Source organism: Quercus suber, unplaced genomic scaffold, assembly GCF_002906115.3.
Source record: "Quercus suber isolate HL8 unplaced genomic scaffold, Cork oak 2.0 scaffold_229, whole genome shotgun sequence".
Lineage (NCBI taxonomy): Eukaryota > Viridiplantae > Streptophyta > Magnoliopsida > Fagales > Fagaceae > Quercus > Quercus suber.
In genome coordinates, this window is record NW_027069687.1 from 1,050,487 (window position 1) to 1,063,130 (window position 12,644).

Below are 12,644 nucleotides of genomic sequence, written 5' to 3' on the forward strand. Positions count from 1 at the left end.
CTCTTATGTCCTTCCTAATCCACTAATCATGCCCAAATGTCTCTATATATTATGGTCATACACCAAAGCCAATCAAAGCAAATTCTTAAAATATGGGTCCGATTTCTAGCGAACTTTAGAAAATAGTACCCTTTTCTCACATATACCACACTTAATAAAATCCTTTAAAGATTTGAGACATAGATTTGGTAGCTTTTCAGAAATTGTGGGAATTAAAAAATTGTTTAGAAAGACGGGAATTGTAAATTGGAATGCGATCTTACGCGATGGATTGATCCAACAGATCAAAGGGAGTGAAATTTGTCATGCCACATCATTGATTCGCGTGAAATCTAATGCTGGTTTTTGGGGAGGCAAAACATGCGAGCAAGTTTTGAAATTATTGCGAATTTTAACAGTTAAGAGATTTTGAGGAGTGTGTTAGAGAGTGACTATAAAATTTTAATCCAAACCAATTCTATCATGCAATCAACCTATTCTATCACATTACAATTTAGTAATTACCAATTGGTAACTCTCCAAAGGTATAGGAATAGTTAGTATAGGAATATGTTTCACCCTCTTTAGTATAACTAGTATTAAGGGGAACTATTGAGGAAGAAAATTTCAATCATCTCCTAAGTCCCTCCTAATCCACTAATCATGCCCAAATGTCTCTATACGTTATGGTCATACACCAAAGCCAATCAAAAAAAATTCTTAAAATATAGGTCCGATTTCTAGCGAACTTCAGAAAATAGTACCCTTTTCTCACTTATACCACACTTGATAAAATTCTTTAAAGATTTAAGACACAGATTTGGTAGCTTTTCAGAAATTGAGGGAATTAAATGGAGGGAGGAAAAAAAATTGATTCTAAATTCGAGTATGTGAGAGGGAGTGGAATATATAGAGGGAATTAAAAAAAAACAAAATTAAGTGGCAACTCTAAAAAACCGTTGGAACTCCATGTCACCAATCCACGCGAGGGAGGGAAGAAAGGTAAGATTTGAGAAAGTGGGAATTTTTTGGATTGATCCCCATGAAATGATATCAAACAATAAACCTTTGACACATGGTTCCATAATTGCTTGGGAAATAGATTCCACCATTAACAAAGACCACCAATTCATCATCTCTTGTTGTTATTACCATTAATTATTTAACCATGTTATAATTGGAACTTTCTAGCATTTTTTTTTTTTTTGGTGGATAAAATGCAAAATTAACCCTTTAAGTTTCTTAACATTTCATTTTAGTCATCAATTGAATTTTTTTAATTAAAAAAATTTGAAGATAAATCTAAAAAATTGAAAAATTAGCCACAAAATATAACAAAAATGGATGGAAAAGCTTTAATTGAATAAACTTGAAATTTAGAGTACTGAAATGAGCGAAACCAAATGTTAGAGAATTGAAATGAAATATAAAGAAACTTAGATGGTTAATTTTGCATTTTAACCTTTTTTTTTTTTTTAGTTTGATTTGTCTTATGTGTGTACTTTATTCGGATTGGAGTTTAGTTTTCAAATTTTCATTAATGCAAAGGCTTGTCAAGAAGATTAAAATCATGTTTCATAAATACTTTAAGCAATATTCATGTGAAGGTCTTCTCTAATTTTTTTTCAATTTTTTATTTAGATGTAAAACATGTAATATTTAAAAATCAAATAAATGCTACTTAAAATGAAAAGGAATTGAATGATTTAATTAAAGGAAATCCTTTCTTGAACTAATAGAACAAAATATAGTGTTTATCCCACCAAATAAAATAAAATAAATTAAGGGTACGTTTGGTACGTTGTAATAGCTCCTGTAATGGAATAGCTATTCATGTGTAATATCAATTCAGTCATTTGGTTGCATCTTTATTACATGGATTAATTATTACATTGGAATAATTATTCTTTAAATTGAAGAATAGCTATTCCTCTTTAAAATTGATGTAATAGCTATTCCTTAGTGTATATAATAGGTTTTAAAATTAATATATTTTCAGAAATGTAAAGTTTCCTTATACATCTTCTTTTACAAGTTTTCCATAAGTAACAACCAAACTTATCTAGATATATATCTATATAAGATGGGTTCAAGTTACACCTAGTGTAACTCCACAAGAGTTACACCTTTTTTAAGCTGTAGATTTATAAGAGATCTAACGGATAAAAACATAACATCATTATCCATTACAACATTAAATACTTACCTAATTAATAGTCTCCTCATTATCTTTCTTCTCATTAAAATATTTCTTATATCTCTTTTTCTCTCTCCTTATTAATTATTTCTTTCTATTTTGTTTGCCATTTCTTGCGGAGTTAATAAGATAACTTTTTACGGTGAAGCAACAGATAACTTTATTTATTTTTTTATTTTTTTTTATTAAATTTACGGCGAAGATAGAAGAATACATTTGTGTAAAAAAAACAAAAGAAAACTGAATTTGAACACAGGGGCCACCCCGGTGGGCCATGGCTGCCAAACACCAGTAAACAAAACAAAAGAAAAGTTCCATAAAATTAAAATAAAAAAATAAAATAAAAAAAGGACCATAAAATTTTGAGAGGTAGACCTTCTGGACTTGCTGCTTCAACGCAATCTTACCAAAAAGGAAATTTAAAATCTTCAAGGAATATAAAATCTTTTGTAGGGTCTTTGGAGAGAAACGTTGGTGCACCCAATTATATAGCATCAGCTTTGAGCTTTTTCATTTGGTGGGTTTGCTTTATTATTCTGCAGGATTGAAGAAGAGTGCGTTTTGAGATGAAAACTCCTGATTTACTTCGATTCAAGCATTAGCCCAACCATCCACATTACTTTTCAAGGCATTCAACGATTGCTGAGGCATCCTTTGGGCTGGCTTTGGAGTAAAGAACAACATCATCCTTGGACATTACGTGGTGATTTCCGGTCCTCTAGACTTGTTACCTTTCAAAATTTTATGGTCTTTTTTTTTTAAAAGGACCAATTGGAAGTTAAAAAAAAAAATTATGGAACTTTTCTTTTGCTTTGTTTACTGGTGCTTGGCCCATTGGGGTGGCCCCTATGTTCAAACTCAGATTTTTTTTTTTTAAACACAAATATATACTTCTATTTTCACCGTAATTTTTTTTTTTTTTTAAAGTTATCTGATGAGAAAAAGTTATCTGATAAAAAAAAAAGTTATTTGTTGCTTCAATGCAGTCTAACCAGAAAATTAGATTTTTTGTTAAGCTTGTGTTGTACAAAATATTATCTCTTGAAAAGCAATAAATGAGGAGAGAAAGAGAGATAGAGAAAGAGAGAGAATGCTAGTATTAATTAGGTAATAAGGTGGAAGCAATCATATTTATTGATATGTTTTTTAACCATTAGATCTTTTAGAAATGGGTAAAATATCATTTTCGTCTTTAAACTATCACAAAAGTTCGTTTTTCGTCCCTAAACTTTCAAAAGTTTTATTTTCGTCCCTAAACTATCACAAAAGTTCGTTTTTCGTCCTTAAACTTTCAAAAGTTCTATTTTCGTCCCTAAACTTTCAAAAGTTCTGACGGAGTGCTGACGTGGCTTGACAGAGTGCTGATGTGGGAGGGACGAAAATCAATATGTTTGGCAAAGTTTAGGGACGAAAATAGAACTTTTGAAAGTTTAATGACAAAAAACGAACTTTTGTGATAGTTTAGGGACAAAAATAGAACTTTTGAAAGTTTAGGGACAAAAACTGAACTTTTGTGATAGTTTAGGGACGAAAATGATATTTTACCCTTTAGAAATCTACGATCTAAAAAATGTGTAACTTTTGTAGAGTTACACTAGGTGTAACTTGAACCCATCTATATATATATATATATATATAAAACCGAAGCCTCTGAAGCTCTCACAATTTTCCACATCATCACTATTTTATTTTTCTTTTTATTTTAGATTCTTTTTATTTTAGGTTTTATCTTTTATATAGAATCCACCAGAAAAACAATAGACAAAAGTTTGAATCTTTATTAATATCAATAATATTGAAAAACGTATACAAACTTGGAGGCCTATTTAAGAGCTCCATAAAACTTGATGGACAAGAAAATATATTCTAAAATAAGCCCCAATTGATACCTAACCATAATAGGAACCAAATTTGACCTAAAAAACATTAAAAGAACTTAAAAACAAGAAAATAAATCACCTAGACCTAAAATAACGTTTTCTGCATAAAAATACCAAAATTAAATAATTACAAAAATTAAATTGTAAATTCTCTCCTACATCAACTTATCACAAAAATCATCATCTACATTTATTATTATTATTATTATTATCATCATTAATATATATATATATATATATAAAACTGAAGCCTCTGCTAGCTCCACAATTTAGAACTCCAAAGTATACAACTTTCCCAACCTTCACGTCACCTTTTTTCTTTTTTCTTTTTTTTTTTTAACGTTTTATTATCAATTTTAAACCCTAATACAACTATACAACTCCCTATTCAGCCTTCACGTCAAAGTCAAAGTGCTAAACCCCAAACCTCTCTGTTTTCTAATATACGTTGGCACCCCAAAACCCATATCCTCCTCGTTGCCGCCACCATGGATCACCGCCATTGCATCGATTTCTCTTTGCCTCTCCATTGTCACTCAATCCAACCTATCATATTCTATGTCAACAAATTATTTTGAGGTAATTAAAACATGTTTTTTACTCTCCTTAATTTCTATATATTGCTCTGAATTTAAGATTTTTTTATTTTTTATTTTTGCTTTCATGGAATTTTGTTGGTTTGTGGTTGTGGGTTGCTCTGGATTTAAGTTTTTTTTTTTTTTTCTTTGAAGATTTCCACATTTTCTTCTTCTTCCTTTGTTGTCAAATCTGTGGCAAAGAAGAATCATGAAATTTTTGTTATTAGATTTTCTCTTTCCCTTTTTTTTTTATGCAATTTTTATTGGATTTTTGGTTTCTTGGGATTCTTCTATTTGGTTTTAATTCTGGGTTTGTTTTAGTTGATATATAGTGTTTTAACTTTGAGAATTATAGGTTTTGGGATGGTTTAATTATTTTTTAGTGTTATTCTCTATTTGGATACAACAAAAAGTGTTGAAATAGAAAAGAAGATGTTTTGATCACTGTGAAAATGTTGCAACTTTATTTCAATAATTGCATTGGGAAGAAATTAGTAAAATAATACATTCAAAATTTTCCCGTGCATAGCATAGGTTTGCGACTAGTGAATAGTAATAATTATTCCATTACAATGTCTTCTAGTGAATAGTAATAATTATTTCATTACAATGTCTTCTATTCTCAGTAATAAAGATTACTATTCCTAATATAATCTATATTCAGTGTACCAAACATATCCTAAAGTCAATTTTATGTCCCCATTTAAATTTTAGCCAAATTAATTAGGATGGCAAATGGAGCATACGGTTGAAATGCTAATGAAAATTGTAAGAATTATAAAATCAAGTCAACTTCAACAAATTATTATTATTATTATTATTATTTACTGAACTTCAACAAATTAATTCTATTTAAATAATAGTGTAGAGTAGATTTAAAGATTGATTTGACCTTTTTTTTTTTTTTTAGAAACAAGATTTTTTCTAAAGTCTAGACATAATTAATTTTTGAAGGAACAAAATTAAACTTTACTCAATTGTTAAATGACTCAGTCAGTGTGTGTTTAAATATATATATATATATATATATTGGTGTGAGAATGAAAAACAGTTGATTTTATCCTACGTTTGCTTTATCGGGTCTTGGATCCAATTGTTTTGTTTTTTAATATAAAAACGCATTGGATGTAATCATATTAGTTAATGGGCCGGGTCGACCATTTATAATGTCATCAGTCTCGACTAAATTCAGATTGGTTGTGGTTGTTCTATTCATGAATCATGCGAGTTCGATTTCGACTTTGAAAAGGATTCAGTTAACCCAAAGCCCAATTTTGAATAGTATTAGGCAAAAACACCAAATTTAAAAAAAGGGATTTGCTCTGCGAAAGTCGAAAATCTACCAACTCAAAAATCACAGTCCGTTAACATTAGCGTTCATCCCTCTCTTCTCTCATATACACAGACAGTCGCATGATTGTTAACTCCATTGGGCTTTTTTCTTCTTTGTTAAAAAAAAAATTAATTAAAAAATTAGTAAAACCTAAAAAAAGATTTAAAAAAATAAGGGTAAAATATCATTTTCGTCCCTAAACTATCACAAAAGTTCATTTTTCGTCCCTAAATTTTCAAAAGTTCTATTTTCGTCCCTAAACTATCACAAAAGTTCGTTTTTCGTCCTTAAACTTTCAAAAGTTCTATTTTCGTCCCTAAATTTTCAAAAGTTCTGACGGAGTGCTGACGTGGCTTGACAGAGTACTGACGTGGGAGGGACGAAAATCAATACGTTTGGAAAAGTTTAAGGACGAAAATAGAACTTTTAAAAGTTTAGGGACGAAAAACGAACTTTTGTGATAGTTTAAAGACGAAAATAGAACTTTTGAAAATTTAGGGACGAAAAACGAACTTTTGTGATAGTTTAGGGACGAAAATGATATTTTACCCAAAAAATAATATAAAAATTAGTCATATCTATAACAAAATAAATAAATAATTGTAAATAACTATAAGTGTCATACAAAATCTAATATAAATGTAAAGTAAAATTAATATTTTCAAACCTAGTTTAATTTACTTGAACATGAGATAAAGCATGTCACTGATGGAAGCCTTAATTGAACGAAAGTATTAGAGAATTGAAATAAATTCTTGTGAAACTTAGAATGTGAGTTTTACATTGTAGCTTATTCTTCTTCTTCTTCTTCTTCTTTTTTTTTTCATTATTCGGTTGTTATGATTAAGAAGATGGGATTTGAATAGTGGATGTCTCCGTTGAAGATACCAAGAGGTGCAAATAGAGTTACGAGGCTCTTGGCTAATTTTCTTATAACTTGTTTTTATCACATAACCTAGTTTCAAGCATTAAACTCACCTAACGTGCACTAGACACTCTCACAACATGGAGCTAATGTAGAGATTGAGGATGTAAGGGGGAAGAATGGTGATGTCCCCCCTAATATTGAGTTAGTTGAGTGTGTGTTGTATGGATGTGTATGGAGTCCTACATCGGACATATTTTTAAGGTACATTTGGGAATAAATTATTTAGCTTAAATTGAAATTTTTTTATTGAAAATACAAGAAAAAAAAAACAGCTAAAAGCTAGCAAAATAGTACAATGAGACCCATAAATAGTACCAAAAAAAGAAATCGAACCCATGAATTGTAACAAAAAGAAGTTCAAAACTCAAATAAGCTGAAACTTGCATTACATCCCAAACAGACTCTTAATGTCTGTTTGGTATCAGCTTTAGTTTTTAGCTTTTATCTTTCATGTATAGTTTTTTAAAACCTCGCGTTTTCTCACTTTTTCCAAAAATCAAATATACTTAAGCACATTTTTAGCAAAAAAATAGATATATTGTTCCAAACGGACACTAAGTTGTATGAGCTTTATAAATAACTACAATGAGTTTTAATTGTGATTAGATTACTCCTTTTAGGATCTAGTGCCTATATGATACATGGAAAAAAAATTTTAAAAAATTTAAGTAAGATGAATAATTTTGAATTATAATCAAGTTATGGTGTATTTGAATATCGCTTATTACTGAAAACTGAAAACACTGTAGTAAAATAATTTTTAAATATGTGAATAGTGTTATGAGACCCAGTTTTAAAGTTGTTTTTGTTGGAAAAAAATTAGTTTGTGGGTCTCGTGAACAATGCACAGGACTCACTAAAACGTAGACGCCAAACGCTAATGAGTGTTTCATTGCAATCCAAACACTCATTTAGTGTAAATCAGTATACTTTTTTTTTTAGCAAAAAAAAAAAGTGTACTTTTTTGTTATTGAGAATAAGTGTAAATCAATATACTAGGTACTCAGGTAGGGTATCCATTTAACACAATTACAATTTATTTATGACCAAATTGTTTGGTACTAGAGTTTAAATATCAGTTTTCAGTGTTTAAACAATAATAACATTTTTGACATATATTTTTATAATACTCAAATACATATTTTCACAAATTTAAAAACTGAATAACAATACTAAAAATCTTCAACCAAATGGATACTTATGGCTTGTTTGGAAGTTTAGAGAGGGAGGAGAGTAGAGGGGAGTAGAGGGAAGGGGAGTAGTGGGGAGGAGGAGTAGAGGAGAATGATTCACCTCCACCTTATTTGGATGTTTTTAAAATTAGTAAGGGGGAAGGGAGTAATTAGCCCTTCCCCTTGTGTAATTTTGTTAATATAATAAGGGTAAATTAGGTAATTTACTTGGTCAATAGTTTATGTACTCTACTCCCCCTCCAAATCTCTCCAATTTGGGGGAATTAAAATTGGGGGGCTAGAGGGAGTCCAAACCCCTCCAAACTCCTCCAAACCCCTCTCCCTCATTCTTTAAAAAACTTCCAAACAAGGCAATTGCATTACTCTCCCTCCCTCTACTCTACTCCCCCTCCTTTTTTAAACATCCAAACATGTCATTAATGTTTTGCAAGTTACTCTTTATCGCTTCATTCAATACAAAGATGAATTCGTTTCTTTAATCGCGCCCTTTTCATTCAAACTATTGGGCCTTGGATTTTTAATATAAACAATCAATGGGCGTGTAGTCATTTAGTTAATGGGCCGGACCGACCAACTTTTAATATCATCCGAGCTCGACAAATTTCATTCATGAATCGCATTCATTCATGCGAGTTCGACTTCGAATCTGCAAAGGATTCAGTTAACCCCAACTCCAAATTTGAATAGGATTCGGAAAAATACTTCAACTATATATATATATATATAAGACTTGCTCAGCAAAATCTACAACCTCAAAAATCACAATCTGTTCTCACTCACTCTCTCATGGGTGTCTCTGCCAAGTGCCAATACTACTTGTGTGAGAAGGCCAGAATAATGGAGCTTGGATCAAAGTCTCAACCACAAAAGGTTAGTCTTTCTCAAAAGCAACCCAAATTTTATATATATATATATATATATATTATTTTTTTTTTTGGTTGTTGTCTGTGTTTCTTCAAGTTCTGTTCTTTTGGTTATTCGATTGCTCAATTTTTACAAATTGAATTCACTCTGTTTAAATTTTGTTGTTTTAAAATTGCTCAGTTTCTGGTATAATTGGCTGAGATTTACTCACTGAAAGTTACATAATTGAGTAGGAAGTTAAAGTCTTTGCTAATATATGTTAAAGTTTTGTCACACTGTTTTAGTAAAAGATTTTGTAATGTTGGTCTCACATGCTGGGTTGTAATGTTAGTGCTCGGTTAGAACTTGGAAAACTTACCTTCTTGTTTTACTGCTGTTGTGGCAGATGGTGTACAATCTGTTTAGTTTATGAATTAAATTTCTAATCTTTTCTTTAAAAAAATAAATAAATAAAGCTCCGTTTTGGTATAGTTTGTAAGATATATTATCTGAAAGTTACTGAGTAAAGTGAAAAAGTTATTGTCTTTGCTAACGTATGTTTACATTGTCATGTTCAGTGTGACGAGACAAAAAGTTTCTGTATGGATCGGTTAAGTGATTTGCCGAACGAAATTATTGTCTCCATTCTTTCATTTTTGAAGTTGAAAGAAGCAGCAAGGACTAGTGTCCTCTCTAGAAGGTGGGGACATCTGTGGAAATTTACGACTGGTAGCTTGGACTTCGATGATTCATCATTACAATATCTCAGGAAGAAGAGCTTTTTTAAAACTTTACCTGGAATTGACAGGGATAGGTATGTCAGTTGGGTAAATCATGTATTGCAATTGCATCAAGCTCATACCATAGATGAGTTTAAAGTTGACTTTCCACTAAAAGAGGAGTGTAACAAATTGGATATTGACAATTGGATACTTTTTTCACTGAGAAAGAAAGTGAAGAGGCTTTCATTGGATTTCGACCCTATTATTACAGGCTTGGCTAGGGACATTACACTCTTCCTACTCAAATTCCTCATGGTTATAGCCTCAATTTCCTAACAAACCTCTCTTTGAGTTATGTGGAAGTGACCGGAAAAGTTCTTGCATATGTTTTATCTAATTGTCCATATATTGAAGCACTACATGTGGAAGCCTCAAATTCTTTGGTGAAATTAAAGTCTTCTAGGCCTCTGCTCAAGCTAAAGCATTTAGAGATATTACGCTGCTTCTCTCTCAAAAGATTGAGATTTCCGCCATAAATCTTGTTTCATTCAAATATTTTGGGATAAGATAAGGTACGTCTAGGGATGTTCCCAATCTTGTTGATGTGTCTATGGATGGTTGTATGCTTGTGATTTTGTGAAGAAATGTTGCCCAATTTCAAGTTCTCTCTCTCAGCTGCAGACAATTGTACTAAAGGTGTATGTTGAGGTTAGTGATAAAAACACTTATACACAAACACTCTCATGATTGTTAACTCCATTGTGCTTTTTTCTTCTTTTTTCCAAACATCAATGTTTGTTTATATGAATGTTCTCATTTTTCTTGGTTTAATTTTTCAGGGTTTCCCCAAGTTTCCAGAGTTAAGAAGCCTCAAGAAATTAACATTGATTGTATCTTCATATCGTGCCACAGTCTCCTTTGTTGCACTTCCGTGCTGAAGCATCTCCCTTTTTGCAAAAATTTACACTCGAGGTAAATATTGTTATTACTTTATTGTTTATAATTTTAGAGTTATGGACTTTATTGTTTGGAGATTTTTTAAGATTTATTTTCACTTGAGCTTCGCACTTAGCTGTCTTTTCCTTCACATTTTGTAATGCATATTAGCTGGATTGTTTTTGTAGTTGGACAAGCTATTAGATGGTAAATAACTTCCAATTAAAAAGAGTTTGGCATGCATGTTAAAAAATAATTATGATGGATCTTTAAAATAATAATTGGCATAACTTAACCAAAGAGTCCAGCGGTTGCTTGATACAGATCTTGTGTGTGTGTGTGTGTGTGTTCTTCCACCCTTATTGTGTGTATTGTGATGCATCTGTCCCTTGTAGTTTATGAGTGTTCACTGCAATAAAAATCAATCCATTATTTATTGGTTAGAATTCAGTATAAAAGATAATCATGATAGCCCTGTTTTACTTGTATAAAATAATAATAATAATAATAATAATAAATTTAAAAAAAAAAAAAAAAAAAAACCATGATAAGCCTATTTCATGTGCTGTTTTTTTTCAGTTTTTTTTTTTGGTTACTTTTGTTAAGTGGAATGTCATAGTTGTGGATGCTTGTGGATTAGGAAAGCTACTTTTGTCCATATGAGTAGCTCTAGCACTTGGCTTTCCAAATGGAAGTTACAACTGGTTGGCTTCTTAGACATTGGTAGAATGGGTTTTATTGGTCTTGTAGTATGCTTTTGTTTTCCTAATGTTATGATTATGTTCTAAAATTCTTTTGGAAATAAGCCCATTTCAAGCGTTAGAGAACCTACAACAGTCAGCACAGGAGACAACCTACTTTTTTTTTTTTTTTTGATAAGTCAGAGACAACCTACTTCTATTCAACAAACAAGGAAAAATAATAAAATAGAGGACCTATAACATATGCCAAAGTCATTATTCTCTGCTGCTTTTAGTTATTGGCGATAACATTGTTAATTGTGTTGCTATACCTATATTCCAGTAATTTTTTGAACATTCTATCTTTTAACTTAGCATAACGCTGCTATTTCTTTTTTGTGACAGATGATAGGGCTAAATAATGACCTTGGAAAAATGAGGCACAGAAGGCTAAATGTCCACACCAATGCCTCAAGGTGCTTGAATTGATTGGTTTTGTTGGTGGTACACGTGACATGGAGCTTGCCCTAGATGTACTCAACAATGCTATGTCACTGGAGACGATAATTATTGACACACGGTTACCATTTGTGGAGAATATTAGGGATCCTGAGACGAAATTAGCCGCTTTAACTCATGCCAGGCAACTCGAAACAACATTACCACCAAGGATTAAAATGGTGATAGTGTAGAAGTAATGTGAAATGTAAACCTTAATGTATTCATGGAGTGAGCTTAGCTTCAACTTTGCAAGAATGAAGCACATAAGTTTATTTAAGTTTATCACTGAATGTAGTGATTGAAAGTAGGTATATCTCATGCTTTTAGGGAAAAAGTATGTCTCATGCAGCTTATTGTAGTTCTGGCTACAATGGTGTGTTGAGGGTGCAACTTGCACATTTATGATGAATGTATCTGTTATTGTATTTTCTTTTCGTGTGTTACTGTTACCAAAAAGCTTTAATTATTTGCTTTTTACATTTTTTTTTTTTTTTTTAAGGATAAAGTATGTGTTCACTGTTTAGTTAGCTCATCGAAAATATTTTAATGCCATTTTCTAGTAATGGGTTTTAATTCAACAATAGGAGTGTTATCAGTTATCACTTTATCACTGTTATGTTATCCCATAATGTGTTTAAATGTGTGAGCAAACCTATATTAAGGTCAAAAACCTATAATAAGGCCCATCTGGTCTTGGAGGTGCAGAAAAGATCTGTTTGGGAATGATTGATGAACACAAAGAAAGTTTATTTGTCAATTGATGCCATTGATTACTAATGATGCCATTGATTATTTCATTAAAGAAATTGAAGATATGTTCAAGGATAAAGCTTGATGTTTATAAATTAAAGTTTGATTTTCAGATGGGATTTCA

General features: G+C 31.1%; 1 non-coding gene across 1 annotated transcript; it reads left to right on the top strand.

Annotated features, from left to right (window-relative positions):
• Nucleotides 1-10,232: 10,232 nt before the first annotated feature.
• LOC112013891 (uncharacterized) lies at nucleotides 10,233-12,200 on the top strand. Its single transcript, XR_010631631.1, has 3 exons — nucleotides 10,233-10,361; nucleotides 10,493-10,625; nucleotides 11,675-12,200. It is a non-coding gene; the product is annotated as an uncharacterized LOC112013891 (transcript).
• Nucleotides 12,201-12,644: the final 444 nt, after the last annotated feature.